This window comes from Oryctolagus cuniculus, chromosome 1, assembly GCF_964237555.1.
Source record: "Oryctolagus cuniculus chromosome 1, mOryCun1.1, whole genome shotgun sequence".
In the NCBI taxonomy this organism is placed as follows: Eukaryota; Metazoa; Chordata; class Mammalia; order Lagomorpha; family Leporidae; genus Oryctolagus; species Oryctolagus cuniculus.
In genome coordinates this window covers 121,546,498-121,564,035 of record NC_091432.1, presented here as the reverse complement: position 1 = coordinate 121,564,035, position 17,538 = coordinate 121,546,498, and the positions used below count along the sequence as shown (strand labels likewise).

The 17,538-nt window shown below is 40.2% G+C and overlaps 1 pseudogene; it reads right to left on the bottom strand.

Annotated features, from left to right (window-relative positions):
- Window positions 1-9,794: 9,794 nt before the first annotated feature.
- LOC100353826 (L-aminoadipate-semialdehyde dehydrogenase-phosphopantetheinyl transferase pseudogene) lies at window positions 9,795-10,771 on the bottom strand (annotated as a pseudogene).
- Between the last annotated feature and the right edge of the window lie 6,767 nt (window positions 10,772-17,538).

The following is a 17,538-nucleotide window of genomic DNA, read 5'->3' as shown; positions in this document are numbered from 1 at the left end:
TCACATACATCTCCTAATTATTTTTAAAATGCTATTTGTTTTTATTTTCATATACTTGAAAAGCAGACCAACAGAAAGAGAGAGATGGAGAGACAGAGCTCTTCCATCTGCTGGTTCACTCCCCAGATTCCTGCAACAAACAGGGCTGGGCCAGGCTGAACCAGGAACCTGGAACTCCATCCATTCTCCCACATGGGTGTGTGTGGGTGGGGGATCATCATCTGCTTCCTCTCCAGTGCATTAGCAGGAGCTTATCAGGAGCAGAGTAGCTGGGACTTGAACCGGGCCCTCTGAGATGGAATACAGGCGTAGCAGTGGCTTAACTTACTATACCTCAACACCTGTTCTAATCTACTACCCTTTCCTTCTTCATCATATTCTAACAACATAGCTTTCTTGATACTTCTTTTTTTTAAAAAAAGATTTATTTATTTGAAAAGTAGTGTGACACACACACACATACAGAGAGAGAGAAGAGAGAGGAGAGAGGAGAGAGGAGAGAGGAGAGAGGAGAGAGGAGAGAGAGAGAGAGAGAGAGAGAGAATCTTCCAAATACAACTCCTCAAATGCCTGTAAGAGCCAGATTGAAACCAGGATCCTTAAACTCCATTCAGGTCTCCCTTGTAGGTGGCAATCACTTGGGCCATCATCGGCTACTTTTCATCTGCTAGGGTATAGTACCAGGAAGTTGAATTAGAGGCAGAGACAGAACTGGATCCCAGGCCCTGGAATATGGGCTGTGAACATCCTAAGCTGCAGCTTAACTCGCTGTACCACGATGCCCACCCCTCTGGTTTCTTCCTGAATTTCTCAAATCCATTACCACCTTATGGTCTTTATGACAGCTTTTCCTACGCCTGCTGCACTTAACTCAAATCGGTGAATGTTTAGCTTCTTTTCCTCTTTCAGAATTGCCTCCAGAGTCCTTTCTTGGTCTTATGCAACATAATTCACCCCCCCAACTCTTGATCCTCATGGCTACTTTCTGCACTACCTTACTTTGTACCATACTCAGCATTTATTTCCATCTTGGATAATGTAACATATTTGAAATTATTATAATTATTTATTTATTTGAAAGATAGCAGTGGAGAGAGAGAGAGAGAAAGAGAGAGAAAGAAACATAAAGAGAGAGAGGGGCGAGCACTGTGGCATAGTAGTTAAGGGCTGGCATCACATGTGGATGCTGGTTTGAGTCCCAGCGGCTAAACTTCCAACCCAGCTTCTTTCTGGTGTGCCTGGGAAGGCAGTGGAAGTTGGTCCAAGCTCCTAGGTCCTTGCACTCATTGTATATTGGAGACCTAGATAAAGCTCCTGGCTCCTGGCTTTGGCTTGGCCACGCCCTGGTGGTTGTGGACATTTGGAGAGTGAACCAGTGGATGGAAGATCTCTCTCTCTTTCTCTCTCTGTCTCTCCTTCTCTCTCTCTGGAACTCTACCTTTCAAATAAGTAAACACATCATCATAAAAGAGAAAGACAGAGAGAGAGAAAGAATGAGAGAGAGAGAGAGAGTCAAGAAACTGCTCCTATGCACAGGTTCACTCTCCAAATGCCTGCAATGACCATGGATGGACTAAGAAGGGAGCTGGACAGTGGCAACTCAATCCAATTTTTCCACTTGGGTAGTAGGAGTCCAACTATTTGAGCCATCACCTCTACCTCCCAGACAGGCACTGGAGCTGGGAGATACTCTGATGTGGAACACTGGCATTTTAACTGCTAGGCTAAATACTCATTCCCATATATAACCTAGTTTTAATGGACTGTGTTTTCCTTAGAACATAATTTTCAAGAATATTCTATAATGTGCAAAATTTAAAATAATATGATTTCTTCCCAAAATGGCATTAGAGACTCCCAGCAAACCCAACGTGGTCATTCAGACCTTTACATTGTATGAGACCTCAAGTCTACCTGCTCTGGGGAGAACTGTGTCATTCCCCTTGGTGCTATCCAGATAGAAATTGTCCGTGGTATTTACCTCTGATTTTATCCTCTAATAGAAAAATGGAATGAAATTATCAGTATCTAACTCATCTCAGAGCAAATATTTCCAACACAACAACAGACTTATCTTAGGTACATGTGCCAAGAAACATCTTACTCCGCTTCCTCACTTCTTGGAAACACTGAAGCAAAGTCACTTAGAAAAGGTGAACAGCTGCCTAACAAGTCATCCTCAGATTTGAGTTTGCAGGTAAATAGATCAAAGCACATAAAGGTCAAAACGCCCTCCCTGAAACTACTGGACACCAAACTCCACTCCTTACCACCAGTAAACATGGCTTCACCACAGATTTCAGAGGTGAAACTGTGCCCTGAAAAGTATGCCTTGAAGTTTCAGAAGATGCAAAATTACTGACCTTATTCTCAGCTGCTAAATCAAACTCTTGGTCCAGTGATGTTCAAAACTCACAAGAAATAACACAATCTTAAACTAAAATATTTTTAAAAAACATTTATTTCTTTGAAAGGCAGAGGGAGAGAGAGAGAGAGGGAGAGGGAGAGGGAGAGGGAGAGGGAGAGAGAGAGAGAGAGAGAGAGAGAGAGAGAGAGAGAGAGAAAGAGATGGTCCATCCACTGGTTCACTCCCCCAGATGGCTGCAATGGCAAGGGCTAAGCCAGGAGCCCAGAACTCCATCTGAGTCTTCCAGGTGGATTAAGGGGTCCTAGCACTTGTTGCTTTCCCAGGCACATTAGCAGGGAGCTGGATATAAAGTGGAGCAGCCATGATTTGAACTGGAGCTTTGATACAGGATGCTTGCATTGCAGGATGCTTGTGACCTAGGTGATGTCTCCGCAAACTTAGCCACCACACTGGACACAAACCTATCTCCCTTTCAATGCAGAAGTGATTGACACTAAAATCTTAACTCCCTTTCAATGCAGAAATGATTGAGAAAAAGTATAGTTATTTTTAAGAAAAATCTAGGCGTTCAGAGGCAAAAGATAGTAAAGAAATTATACCTATTTTATTAGGCACAAATCTTTACTGAATTTGAGGCTCAAATGATGCCCTCTAAAAACTCACAGTATTCAGTTAGAGTGTGTGAACATTTTACTCTTTTCAAATGTTCAGGCTTGAGCATTCTGGAACAGGAAACGGGGTAGCGTAGGAAGAAGCTAGAAAGCAAAGTTGTATCACTCTCCTAGTACATTGCTGGAAATAGCCTTACATTTAGTTTTACCTTGGGATCTGTGACAGAGTCTCTCTTATGACTGATTCCCATTTACTTCATTTTAAAGACAATTTTCTCAAGGACTCTGTGATAGTAGTCTTCCTAGGTGGCCCCTCTTGTATATCTTTCAGTTTAAGGAAATCCAGGAGAGGTACAAAAAATTGTCCCCTGCAAATCTTTGACAAAAAAATCAATTTCACTTTTATTTTATTTTGGCCCTAAGGCATGCATTCCATAGCTACAGTACATTTTTTTTTTGACAGGCAGAGTGGACAGTGAGAAAGAGAGAGACAGAGAGAAAGGTCTTCCTTTTTCCATTGGTTCACCCCCCCCCCCCCCGCAATGGCCACTGCAGCTGGCGCACCACACTGATCCGAAGCCAGGAGCCAGGCGCTTCTACTGGTCTCCCATGCAGGTGCAGGGCCCAAGGACCTGGGCCATCCTCCACTGCACTCCCGGGTCACAGCAGAGAGCTGGACAGGAAGAGGAGCAACCGGGACAGAATCCGGCGCCCCAACCGGGACTAGAACCCGGTGTGCAGGCGCTGCAGGTGGAGGATTATACAATACATTTTTTAAAGATTTATTTATTTATTGAAAGAGTTATGGGGATGGGGGTGGTAGGAATACTCAGAGAGGTCTTCCATCTGCTGATTCAGTTAGATAGATCTTCTGTCTACAGGTTCAGTTCCCAGATGGCTGCAATGGCCAGGGCTAAACAAGGCCAAAGCCAGGAACCAGGAGATTTACCAGGGTCTTCCACATGAGTACAGAGGCCCAAACAGTTGGGCCTTGGAAGAGATTAAAGAAATGGGAGTAAAATAGAGGCTGGCTTTGTGGCATAGTAAGTTACATTGCAACTTGCGGAGCTGCCATCCAATTCCAGAGTGCTGGTTCCCTAAGTCCCGGCTGTTCCGCTTCTCATCCAGCTCCCTGCTAATGTGCCTAGGAAAGCAGCAGAAGATGGTCCAAGTACCTGGGGTCCTGTCACCCACATGGGAGACTTGGATAGAATTTCAGTCTGCTGACTTGGGCTGGCCCAGCCCGAGCCATTGTAGCAATGTGGGGAGTGAACCAGCAAATGAATAATCTCTCTCTCTCCCTCTGTCACTCTTTCTTTCAAATAAATAGACAAGTAAATAAATACATAAATCTTTTTTAAAATGGGGCATTTTTGAATGACAGGTTTCCACTCCTTCAGAATGCTACCGTTAACTGGAACAGAGAAGCAAGTATGTATCATGTACAGTGAGTGAAAGATTGCACATGTGACACTGGACCCACAGATTATAATAAAGTTTAGAAATTCTTACTACTCAGGGACATCTCAGCCATCATAGTGTCATAGTGCAACACATTACTCACATGTTTATGGAGATGCTGGTGCGAACACATCTACCACACCGCTGGTCTATGAAAGTACAGCACACACAGTCATGTGCAATGCATAATATTTGGTAATGATAATGAATGGCTATGCTGCTGGTTTATGTATGCAACCTCATGTATACATCTCTTAATGGCATCATTTTCTTTTGTGCTTCATATAATTTTATGCTGTTTAGTTGCAATAGACTCATAATATATGTGCCATGTAGCCTAGGTATGTAGTAGGTTATACCATCTAGATTTGTGTAAACACACTTTATGAAGGTCATGCAACAAAATTGTTTAGCGACACAGTTCTCAGAACAGAATACTGGTTGTTAGCTGATCTATAAGTGTATTTGTTATTTAATCCCATTACTACCACTTGAAATTTTAATTTCCTCTGTGTATCTGCCTATGACTTTCATCTTTAAATTCTTAATGATCATCTAAGCATATTTCATTGGAATGCGATACATTCTAATAGGATGTTAGGCCCTGTTTCAATTCTAAACACCACATAAATATAATCCTCCCTTTGAAAGGATTATCAGAGCAAACAACATCAATGTTCCTTTGAAAATATAAAGCAATTCAGAAGATTGTGATCTGTCTGTGGAGTCAGAACAAACATCTCCCACAAAATAACTCCTTCATGAATAGAAAACTCTTAGGTTCACATTCTCATTCATACTGGAAAAAACATTATGTCAAATGAAATATAGCATGTAGTCAAGAAGCAGGAATATTCTAATGTCAGGGAAGATGAAAAAGATAAATTTCACATTAAATAGAACCTGTAATTGAGGTGCCAAAGAGAAGTTTGCATTTTGTTTAAGACTCAGTGAATGATATAGGCTACAATTGAAGCCAATACCTGATTAAATTTATAATCATTGTCATTCTCCAAGATCCATTTGTCTTCTGTGCACATCAAAAAGATAAGCTGAAAGTGGATGTTGGTGGGGATTGCCATCTCTGAATCTGTCAAGTCCTTGATGGTGGCACTAGCCTCTGAAATCCCTCCAAGAACAAGGATTGAACCCGATTCAATACTTTCTTAGGTAGAGACATTTTTCATGCCTTCCTCTTGTCCTTTCCCACCTTAATAACCCTTAATTCACCAGTCAGGAAACCTGCATAGGGATGAAGCCATCTGCTAAGTATGTCTGTTCATATGATGCTTTCTGAAACTGGGCAAATAACCTCAGGATGGGTGGGGAACTCACTAGGCCCACTGCGAGATTTATATGAACTAAAATTGCTGGTCATTTGACCTGGGTAGGCCTCTTTTATGAGCAGGTCTTCTTTACTATAATGAAATATTGGAGACAGTTAACATACAAAGAGAAAATATTTATTTCACTCAAAGTTCGGGGGTTCAAATTGCAAGATCAAGTAGGTCCCCAGGGTTGAAACTCTGGCAGAGTCCTGGGGTGGCACAGGGCATCACATAGCAAGGCAGTGAGCATGCAATTTTCTCTCTAACAGTCTGTGGTCTTTCTGGCTTTGTACAATCAACAGGATTCTTTCTTGGGGCCCCACCCTAATGACCTGATCTATTAATTCACTTCCCTAAAGCCCCATCTCTAAGCATCATAATTGGATTAATTTTTCACCTGTTTAGTACCATAACTTCAGGGTTAATAATATATTTATTTATACAAAGAGAGAAATATTCCATCCACTGGTTCACTCCCCAAACGGCCACAATGGCTGGGGTTGGGCCAGCACAAGTCAGCAGACTGAAACTCTATCCAAGACTCATATGTGGGTGACAGGACCCCAAATACTTGGACCATCTTCTGCTGCTTTCCTAGGCACATTAGCAGGGAGCTGGATGAGAAGTGGAACAGCCGGGACTTAGGGAACCAGCACTCTGGAATGGGATGGCAGCATCACAAGTGGTAACTTAACTTACTATGCCACAAAGCTAGCCTCTATTTTACTCCCATTTCTTTAATCTCTTCCAAGGCCCAAGTGTTTGGGTCTCTGCACTCAACATCTGCCCCGGGACCTCTAATCTGACTAGTACGCTATCATGATGATTTACACCTTCTAGAATTAATGTCAGTAAAGAACCATGTCCGGCCGGCGCTGCGGCTCACTAGGCTAATCCTCTGCCTTGCGGTGTCGGCACACCGGGTTCTAGTCCCGGGCGGGGTGCCGGATTCTGTCCCGGTTGCCCCTCTTCCAGGCCAGCTCTCTGCTGTGGCCCAAGAAAGCAGTGGAGGATGGCCCAAGTACTTGGGCCCTGCACCCCATGGGAGACCAGGAGAAGTATCTGGCTCCTGCCATCGGATCAGCGTGGTGCGCCGGACGCAGCGCGCCAGCCGTGGTGGCCATTGGAGGGTGAACCAACGGCAAAGGAAGACCTTTCTCTCTGTCTCTCTCTCTCTCTCACTGTCCACTTCCTGTCAAAAAAAAAAAAAAAAAAAAAAAAAAACAACAAAAAAAACAACAAAACCATGTCCAAGTCTCCCTGAAAGATCGAATTCTCTCCCCTCTAACGGACAGTTATCCTGGTGCTATATGTGCCCCAGAGGCCATAAGTGGTAACTTATTTTTCATTGTGACACTCTTGGTGGTTGGAGGAATGATTAGGTCATACATGTGAAGCCCTCATGAACACAATTAGTGCCAATATAAAAGGGATAACAGAGAACTCCTTTCGTCCTTATACCAGCTGACATTACAGGAAGAAGAGAGCCATCTGTCCAACAGGAAACAGCTCTCAGCAGACACCAAATCTGCCAGAACCTGTTTCTTAGACTTCTGAGCCTCTGTAACTCTGAGAGGAACTTTTATGTTGCTTATAAGCCATGTATGGTAATTCATTATAGCAGCTTAGATAGAAGACTGGAAGAGAGTTTAAACCCCTGGGCCACCTGCATCCCATAATGTAATGTCTGGTGGATCCCTGGCTAATTCAGTTCTAGTCCACTTCTTGCTAATGTGCATGGAAAGGCATCAGATGAAGGCCCAAGTACCGGAGTCCCTGCCACCCACATGGGAGACCAGAATGGAGTTCTTGGCTCCAGGCTTTGACCTGGCCCACCCCTGGCTGTTGAGGCCATTTAGGGAGTGAAGCAGCAGATGGAAGAAATCTCTTTGTCTCTGTCTCTCTTTCAGGTGAATAAATAAATCAATAGTGGCCAGCACTGTAGCTCATTGGGTTAATCCTCCGTCTGTGGCACCAGCATCCCATGTGGCCACCAATTCTAGTCCCAGCTACTCCTCTTCTGATCCAGCTCTCTGTTATGGCCCAGGAAAGCAGTAGAAGATGGCCCAGATGCTTGGGCACCTGCACCGCATAGGAGACCCGGAAGAAACTCCTGGCTTCTGGCCTTGGATTAGCTCAGCTTCGGCTGTTGTGGCCATTTGAAGAGTGAACCAGTGGATGGAAGAAGACCTTTCTCTCTGTCTCTAACAGTCTGTATATATCTCAAATAAATAAATAAAATCTTGGGGCCGGCACTGCAGCACAGCAGGTTGAGGCCCTTGCCTGCTGTGCCAGCATCCAATATGGGCGCCGGTTCTTGTCCCGGCTGCTCCTCTTCCAATCTAGCTCTCTGCTATTACCTGGGAAAGCAGTGGAAGATAGCCCAGGTCCTTGGGCCTCTGCACCGATGTGGGGGACCTGGAGTATGCTCCTGGCTTTGGATCGGTGCAGCTCTGGCCTTTGCGGCCATCTGGGGAGTGAACCAGCAGGTGGAAGGCCTCCCTCTCTCTCTCTCTCTCTCTCTCTCTCTGCCACTCTGTAACTCTGTTTTTCAGGTAAATAAAATAAATCTTAAAAAAAAATAAAATCTTTAAAAAATAATATAATGTAAACTAGCATGTACAGGAAAGAATGAACAACAGAAAGAGTAAATACTTGGAACAAAATATGGAAGATTTTTGACATTTATTTTATATATAGTTCCAAATCGCTAAAAAGGGCTCTTACCAGTTTAAATGCAAAAATGTGCTGTACATTTTATTTTTTTTACCGACCTTATTTTAATGAAAATACAAATTTAAAAAATGACATACCATTTTTCAGTTGTAGTGGCAAACACTGAACACAGTGGAAAAAAAATAATACCTATAGCTGACCAGGAATACATAAGTGGGGAATAGTCACTAACATACTACTATCTGGAGGTGTAAATTGCACAATCTTTTAAAGAGCAATACGGCAATACTTACCAAGCTCTAAAAATATTTAAGCACTTTGAGCCAATTATTCCACTTCTAAAAACTTTCTTAAGGACGTAATTAAGCAAGTACCTCAAAATGTAAGATATTTACTGCATCACTGCTAACAGTAATAAATCACAACAACCAAATGTCTAACACAGAGGAAACTGAGTACATTGCACCACATCTTTCTTTTGGCCGGTAATGGACTTTGCCATTTCTGCCAAACCTGCCATAGCTTCTTCGTTTACAACAGTCTACTTTTAACAGAGTCTAAAAATGTTAAACATTGGCTTTCTCTGTGACTTGATGTGAGTCAGTGGAAACTGGGGGAAGTTTTCTAGGGGCTTTTGGAAGAAGTCTTCCTAAATGACAAACAAATGGGGGGAAATGGTATGTCCTGACTTCTAGATGCAGATTTATGAAGATTTAAACCAGGAAATTAAATAGCAGCTCTTGTGATTGGGAGAGGAATGAGACCAAGGTAAAAACCAATAAACTGAGGCCAAGTCAAAAAAAAAAAGAAAGAAAGAAAAAGAAAACAAAAAACCCACATCCTTAATGACAATTTTTTGAATTGTGTGTTACATGAAATAATAATGCAGTACGTTTGTTACCTCTCCCCAAAGCACCCTGATATCAGTTGTACAAGTGAATACTTTAGAATCACTTTAAGTCATGTCACAGAGGTAAACTCAGGAACAGTTTTTGTACAGTGAAAACTAAATTATAAATAAGCATGTTCTCATTTTTAAAAAAAATTTTAAAAAGTTAATATGGATTCATTTGCCAAGAAAAAAGGTCTGGAATATACTCAAGGTCTAAGAGCAGTCATATCTAAATGATAGAATCTAAACGTTTCCTTTTTGTGAATTTGTATTTTCTATTTTTTCTATATTGAGTACAAATCACTTTTAGATTCTATTTCTAGCAATTCAACCTAATTTTAGAAAAGAGATAAATATATATCTTAGTGAGCTACTGGAACTGAAGTTTGCTTTTTAAGAGAAAAAAAATTTCAATTTTGCTTAAGACCATTTTCTGCAATAAAATTTGCTACTAACAGGCATCTTTTTTTGTAAATATGTGAAATTATACTTTTTGTTTCACTTTGTTAGGAAATCATATCATGACTTTGTACCATTTCGTATTGGAATTTCTTCTGTGAAACAAAAACAGTCCCAAAATGAAGGATCTTCAGGTGTCATAGGAACAGCAGATGATATTAAATCATTAAAGGTGAGAATAGTAAACTGCCTCTGGGTTGGTTTAGAATCATCTAGAGATGGAACATCTTGATGTCTAGATCCATCGGGTTTCCTAATAGCTACTGCAACAAAATGATGTTCATCTATTTTGCTTTCCTCAAATGCCCACTCTTTTTCTTCTTCACCATCCAGGAACAAACGTGTTTCTTTATAAACTTGGCCTATATCCAAGTTTAAGGGAGATATTTCAAATTCAAGCCGCTGTAATTCAAATCCTAGTCCAACACCAATGACTTTTATGTAGTTTTCTTTCAATGCCCAATTCCTATAAAACATATCCAGCTGAGTCCATTCATCCTTAAAGCTTCTGATGGTTTCCCATTCCTTGTTGGTAAACTTCCTTTTCATAATATGAAAGAATTCTGGAATTGAACCGCGACCTGGAAAACTAGTCTTCATTATATGGACTCCAACTTGTAGTTCAGGTTCAGCAGCAAGTACCGCAAAGTCCCCTTGATGAGATGTTAAAGTTGAAATTGGGGTAAGGATTCAATGAGTCCTTTGCAAGAACTGATTTTCCTTTTGCAGTTCTTTGCAAACGAATATTATTCCAAGGGATATTCAATTTCTCTGCAACTAATTTCCTTATCATCAGAAGACCAGCCAAGGCTGCCTTAGCGCCCCGGGCAAAGACGAACTGGCCAATGCGCTCCTTCTCCTCAGGCTGGATCGACCGCACCGCCAGCAGCCATTTGGCTCAACTCGGCAGCCAGGTGCCACAGCGGACGCCCTCCATGGATGGCACCAAGCACAGCCGCTTGGCGGGGAAAACCATATACTAAGACCGGCCCTCGCCGCCACCTCCGGCCTGATGGCGCAGACGCTAACCGTGCTGTACATTTTATAAAACACATAGAAGCAAAATACACAACAGGGATACATTATGTGAGGGGTAACTGCAGCAGTGGTCCTCACAATGTTTGGGACGTGGTACAGGATTGAAGATAGACAGTGATAATATACAGATGCACAACATATTCTGTCGAGTAATCACTAAAGCCAACATGAAGCAAAGGGGAAAATCAATAAAATGTATAAATAATGAAAAAATATTACTTTGAAAAGGCCATGGAAGGAAGAAAAGATAAACAACTGATGAGTCTAATTAAAATGCTGGCAAACTCAAACTCAATCATAACAGTAATTCAATTAAAGTAAAGCAGACTAAGCACTTCAATTAAAAAGTAATATTTATCCAACCTAAAATTTATCCAATTTTCCAAGAAAAGCAGTATCTAGCTAAATGATGTTCATAAGATTCAAATGCTAAATAGAAATATAGTAAGACTGAAAATATAAGGGTGAAAACAGGCATAACCAAAGCAAAATTGCTATAGCTATATAAATATCAGGAAGGATGCACGTTAAGACAAAAAGCAGTAGCCAAGGTAAAGATGCATTTGCAACAAGAAAAGAAAACACTTGTAACTATTTATGACCAAAAAGCAGTTATTTAAATATGTGAGTGGGTAGAATTAAAGGGGGATATGGAAAAATACACAATTATAGAGAAAGATTTCTAACAGCTGTTTTTAAACATAGAAAAATATCCCTTAAAATATAGAATATTTAAAATAAATCTAACTTAACCTAATTATTATGGATGAAACATTACAGCAAAATGAAACAAAGCAAAGAAACAAAAAATTCCTGGGAAACTGTAAAATACATATCCTTTTGAAGTGTCCATGCAGACTTTACTGAGATAGATCACATATGAGCTTATAAAAGATAATCTGAATACATTTAAAACAGTTGAGATTGTTAAGAGGAAATCAATGACAATAACTCATCTTTTACAACACCAAAATCCTGGGAGATTGCAGCCCAATAAAACAATCCATGAATCCAAATCAAATATTCCATTTGAATTGAATGATAATGAAATCAAGGCATGTCAATGATTATGAGATGCACTGTGTGTAGTAAAGTTTGTTGCTTTAAGTACTTGTATTTGGTTAAAAAAATAAAGGTGTAAAATCCTTTTTTAGGGACTGGTACTGTGGCATAGCCGGTAAAGCTGCTGCCTGTGGTGCTGGCATTCCATGCTGGAGCTGTTTCCAGTCCCAGCTGCTCTGCTTCTGATCCAGCTCCACGTTAGTGTCTGGAGAAAGCAGTAGAAGATGGTTGGAGTCCTTGGATCCCTTAACCCATGTGGGAGACCCCCCAGGAGTGGCTCCTGGCTCCTGGCTTCAGAGGGACCGAGCTCCAGCCATTGCAGACATTTGGGGAGTGGACCGGCAGATGGAGGATCCCTCTCTCTCTCTCTCTCTCTCTCTCTCTCTAACTCTGCCCTTCAAAAAAATAAATATTTTTAAAAATGAAACTTTTTAAAGCTCTTGCATTGAGAAACTTAGACTAAATCTGGAGGAGGAGGAGCAAAACCTACAGAAATAGCAGAAAGAACAAAATAATGGAGTTAAGAATCAAATGAATAAAAAAAGAGGAAGAAATTCAATAAAGATAGGAATGAAATCCTGTCTTTTGTTACAAAGTGGATGCAATTGGAAACCATTATGCGTAGTGAAATAAGCCAGTCTCAAAAAGACAACAGCGTATATTTTCTGTGATATGTGATAGTTAATACAGAATACCAAAAAAAAAAAAAATTAAATAGCCATTTTGGGATATAATTGTCATTGTTAGTCCTTGACTATACTCCGGCGGAATGGTGGTCTTCCTACTTTTTGTTTGTTGAATGTTATGATTAGTGGCAAATTAAACCTGTGAACAGGGTGGATAAAAATTATGTCTTTGCAAAAATTGATGAAGAGAGGGGAGGGAGAGAGGGAGATTGGGGAAAGGGCAACAGGTTAGTGAGGGAAGTGTGGTTGTCTTCTTGGAACTGTACCTACGGAATGCATGAAATCTGTTCTCTTCATATTGAGAATTTTTAAAAAGCTGAAATACTAACAAAACTGATAACCCCCTTAGAAAGACTGAAGGAGAAAAGAGAAAACATGAGCTGCCAATGTTAGTGATTAAAAATTGAGATCACTATAGATCCTACAAACATTGGAAAGGTAGTAGGGAGACAGTAATGACAACTTCATAGCACTATATTCAAGAGCTCATAGGGAATGCATAAATTTCTTTTAAAATATCAAACACAAAAGATTGAAAAATCTGAAAAGCACTGTATCTGTGAAAGAATCTGAATTTAGCAAAACACCTGCCTCAGTAAAAACTCAAATGCTCTCAACAGTGACTCCTGTTAAATATTTAAAGGATCATTAATACCTATTTTACACAAACTATTGCACAAAATAGAGTTTAAGCATATGCTTTCTACCTTATGAGGCTAGCATGATTCTGAAGCTGAAATCAAACATTTTTACAATAAAGAAAATTACAAACCAATAATAGATTCCCAAACCTTAATTAAAATATAAGCAAATAAAATCCAGCAATGCATAAAAGAATTGCATATTATAAATAAGTGGGTTTATCCTAAGAAAGATGTTGCAATAATAAAAATCTATCAATTAATTGTTATAGTAACAATATATAGGAGGAAAATCAAAACACAAGAGAAACACAATGGTAGTAAAAAAATTGACAAAAAAATAGACTGAGACAAAACTTAGTATCAAAAGTAGGGTCTTCTTGTGACACATATCTTTTTTTTAACTTTTATTTAATGAATATAAATTTCCAAAGTACAGCTTATGGATTACAATGGCTTCCCCCCACCCCATAACTTCCCTCCCACCTGCAACCCTCCCCTCTCCCACTCCCTCTCTCCTTCCATTCACATCAAGATTCATTTTCAATTCTCTTTATATACAGAAGATCAATTTAGTATATATTAAATAAAGATTTCAACAGTTTGCACCCACATAGAAACACAAAATGTACTAGTTATAGCATTAAATCTCAATGTACAGCACATAAGGACAGAGATCCTACATGAGGAGTAAGTGCACAGTGACTCCTGTTGTTGACTTAACAATTTGACACTCTCGTTTATGGTGTCAGTAATCTTCCTAGGCTCTTGCATGAGTTGCCAAGGCTATGGAAGCCCCCTGAGTTCACTGACTCTGATCATATTTAGACAAGGCCATGGTCAAAGTGGAAGTTCTCTCCTCCCTTCAGAGAAAGGTACCTCCTTCTTTGATGACCTGTTCTTTCCACTGTGATCTCACTCACGGAGATCTTTCATTTAGGTCATTTTTTTTTATGCCAGAGTGTTTTGGCTTTCCATGCCTGAAATACTCTCATGGGCTCTTCAGCCAGATCCGAATGCCTTAAGGGCTGATTTTGAGGCCAGAGTGCTGTTTAGGACATCTGCCATTGTATGAGTCTGCTGTGTATCCCGCTTCCCATGTTGGATTGTGCTCTCCCTTTTTTATTCTATCGGTTAGTATTTTCAGACACTAGTCTTGTTTATGTGATCCCTTTTACTCTTAGTCCTATCATTATGATCAATTGTGAACAGAAATTGATCACTTGGACTAGTGAGATGGCATTGGTACATGCCACCTTGATGGGATTAAATTGGAGTCCCCTGGTATGTTTCTAACTCTACCATTTGGGGCAAGTCAGCTTGAGCATGTCCCAAATTGTACATCTCCTCCCTCTCTTATCCCCACTCTTATATTTAACAGGGATCACTTTTCAGTTAAGTTTCAATGCTTAAGAATAATTGTGTATTAATTACAGAATTCAACCGATAATATTAACTAGAACAAACAAAAAATACTAAAAGGGATAAAGTATTAAGTTGTTCATCAACAGTCAGGGCAAGGACTGATCAAGTCACCGTTTCTCATAGGTGACACATATCTTAAAATATGGAGGTATCTTTGGGTAATGGGCAGAGGTTGGACCAATTTTGAAGTGAATGCTGGAGAAAGCATGTATTTTCATGCATGAACAATTCTGATGAGGGCTCAGAAGAAAAAAAAAGAGCTATAGGGGAAAGCCTCTTTCTTAGAGATTACTTAAATGTTTGAGAACAGAATGTTGATGGAAGGGTAGACAGTAAAAACCATTCTGATAAGATCTCAGGTGGAAATGAGGAACAAGGTATTGGGAAACTGGAGGAAAAATCGTCCTTGTTCCAAATGGCAGAAAACTGGCTGAGTTATGACTACGTCCTAAGACTTTATGTAAAGAATTTAACGGCAATGAAACCACTATGTTTAGTGAAATAAGCCAGTCCCCAAAAGACAGATATCATGTTTCCCCTGATCTGTGGTAACTAATAGAGTACAAAAAAAGTAATGTATATAAGCAAAATCGGCATTTTGAGATTTGATTATTGTTTATAACCCTTGTGTATATTGTTGAGGAACAATGGTTTTTTTTTCTCTTTACTATTTGCTAAATTCTTTACTTAGCGGAAGGTTAAGCTTATGATTATAAAATAAACTGAAAGTATGCCATTATAAAAATTAAAAGAAAAAAAAGAAAGGAAGGAGGGAGGGTGGGAGTGAGAGAGGGAAGAAGGGAAGGGAGGGTGAGAAATATTACTATTTTCCTAAATCTGTATTTATGAAATAAGTGAAATTTCTTCATCTTATGTAATTTTTAAAAATTAAATTAAAAAATGAGCAATGGACTAGGATATTTAGGAGGAAGAAATCTGTAATAAGCAAAGATTCTGGAAGCCACAAGTCTTCTCTTAATTACTTGCAGTAAAATAAAAGAACAACTTAAAGAAAATTTACCACTGAAAGAGAAGCATAACATAAAGATCTAGAAAATTCTCAGAGTGACCATGCTGAAAAAAAAAAATTAAACCACACTTAGGTTAGGAGAGAAAATCAAGGGACCATTGGATGAGTAGATTAATGTGGGTAGCAAGAAACCAGGTGTTATTCACCAAGACAATGGGAGAATGACCCAGAAGACACTTCAGGTATCTTGGGGGCTATCGTGATCCTCATAGTTCCAGAATGCTAGGGTTCTGAGGTCAGAATTGTTTTAGAGGATGTGTCCATAAGGGCCTTTGGGGTCGCTGTCCAGAATTACCTAAAATCCCCACCCCCTGCATTCTGGCAACATCTGCCCTAGGCATGACTCAAGCAGGTGGAACTGTAGCTCAGGATGTTGCTTTCAATGCATAAGTCACAAACTTTGGCAGCATCTGTGTGGTGATAATTCCGCAGGTGCAGAGAGCACTCAGGCTGTGGAAGCATGGCTACCTCCACTGAAACTTCTGACAGTGAGACCCTGGCACACAGAGGTGTCCAGAGGTGAGGGCTCCTAATAGACAACAGAACTATGGGGGTGGGGCTGTCCTAAGATTCTATAAATGTAGCCAGTAGTATTCAACAGCAGCCTGGAGAGCTGCAGGCACCAGACTGCAACCCCACAGAGCTACAAATGAGCCCAACCCTCACCCCTGTTTGTCCAGGAGGTGGGACATGGAGGCAAATCTTAAGATTTAATATAGCTCATTCTGCTGAGTTTGCGGATTTATCTGAAAACTTTCTGTGTCCTTTCGGCCTGTTTCTCCCTTTGGGTACCATCATAATGTTGAATTCTGGAGGCTCAGAGCTAGAAGGAAATTTGCCTCAGGATGAACTGTGGCTTGAATTTCATGTATATTTGACTTGGATGAGTGTCGATGTTGGAATGAGACTTTCAGAGCTACTGGGATAGAATGAATGCATTTTACATGTGAGAAGACCATAAATTTGGGGGAGAGGAAACAAGGACAGAATAGTCTGAATGTGTTGCTCAGAATTAATGGGTTGGAAATTTAACCCCGAATGTGGCCATATTGAGAGATGTAGCATTCGGGAATGTGTTTAGATGGTGAGGGCTCCACACTCATGAATGAACTAGGGACGTTATAAAAGGACGTGGTAGAGAAAGCTTACCTTTCTGTTTTTCCACCTTCTGACTTGTACGCATGTGGCATCCTTCCAGGTCAGAGGACAGAGTGACAAGATGCTGTCTTGGAAGTGAGGGGAGCAGGCCTCATCATACACCGAAACTTCCAACAGTTGATCTTGGATTTTCCAACCTCCAGAACTTTGAGAAAATCAATTTGTGTTTTTATAAATTACTCTGTCTCAGATATTCTATCGTATTAAGATAACCATTAACCAACGATTGGAAAATAATTTTTAAAGCAATAAACCTGTTAACACCAGCATCAAAACCGAAAACCTAAAAGTAAACCTATGAAATAGGGGTGATGTACTAAAAATGAAATGATTCTGAAATTAAAGAAGATTTCTATAAAAGGATGGATATATCATGTTCATTAGGGCTGTTGAGATGCACAGTTTACACAAAGTGTTGTACTGAGTCAATACATTTCCAACCAAAGTACCAATAATTTGATAAGGAACTCTAAAAGTTATATGGGAATTCAAAAGATCCAGATGAACAAAACAGTCTTGAAAATAGAAAAACAGCTTTGGAGTGCTGTGTCCAATTTGAACATCTAATGTGAGGCCATGGTAATCAGGACTCAGCGACACTGGTGTGAGATTGCCCATATAGAATGCCCAGCCAAAATAAAGAGTATGGAAAGAAAGTTATTTTTGTGTGCAATTGATTTTTTTTTTTGACAGGCAGAGTGGA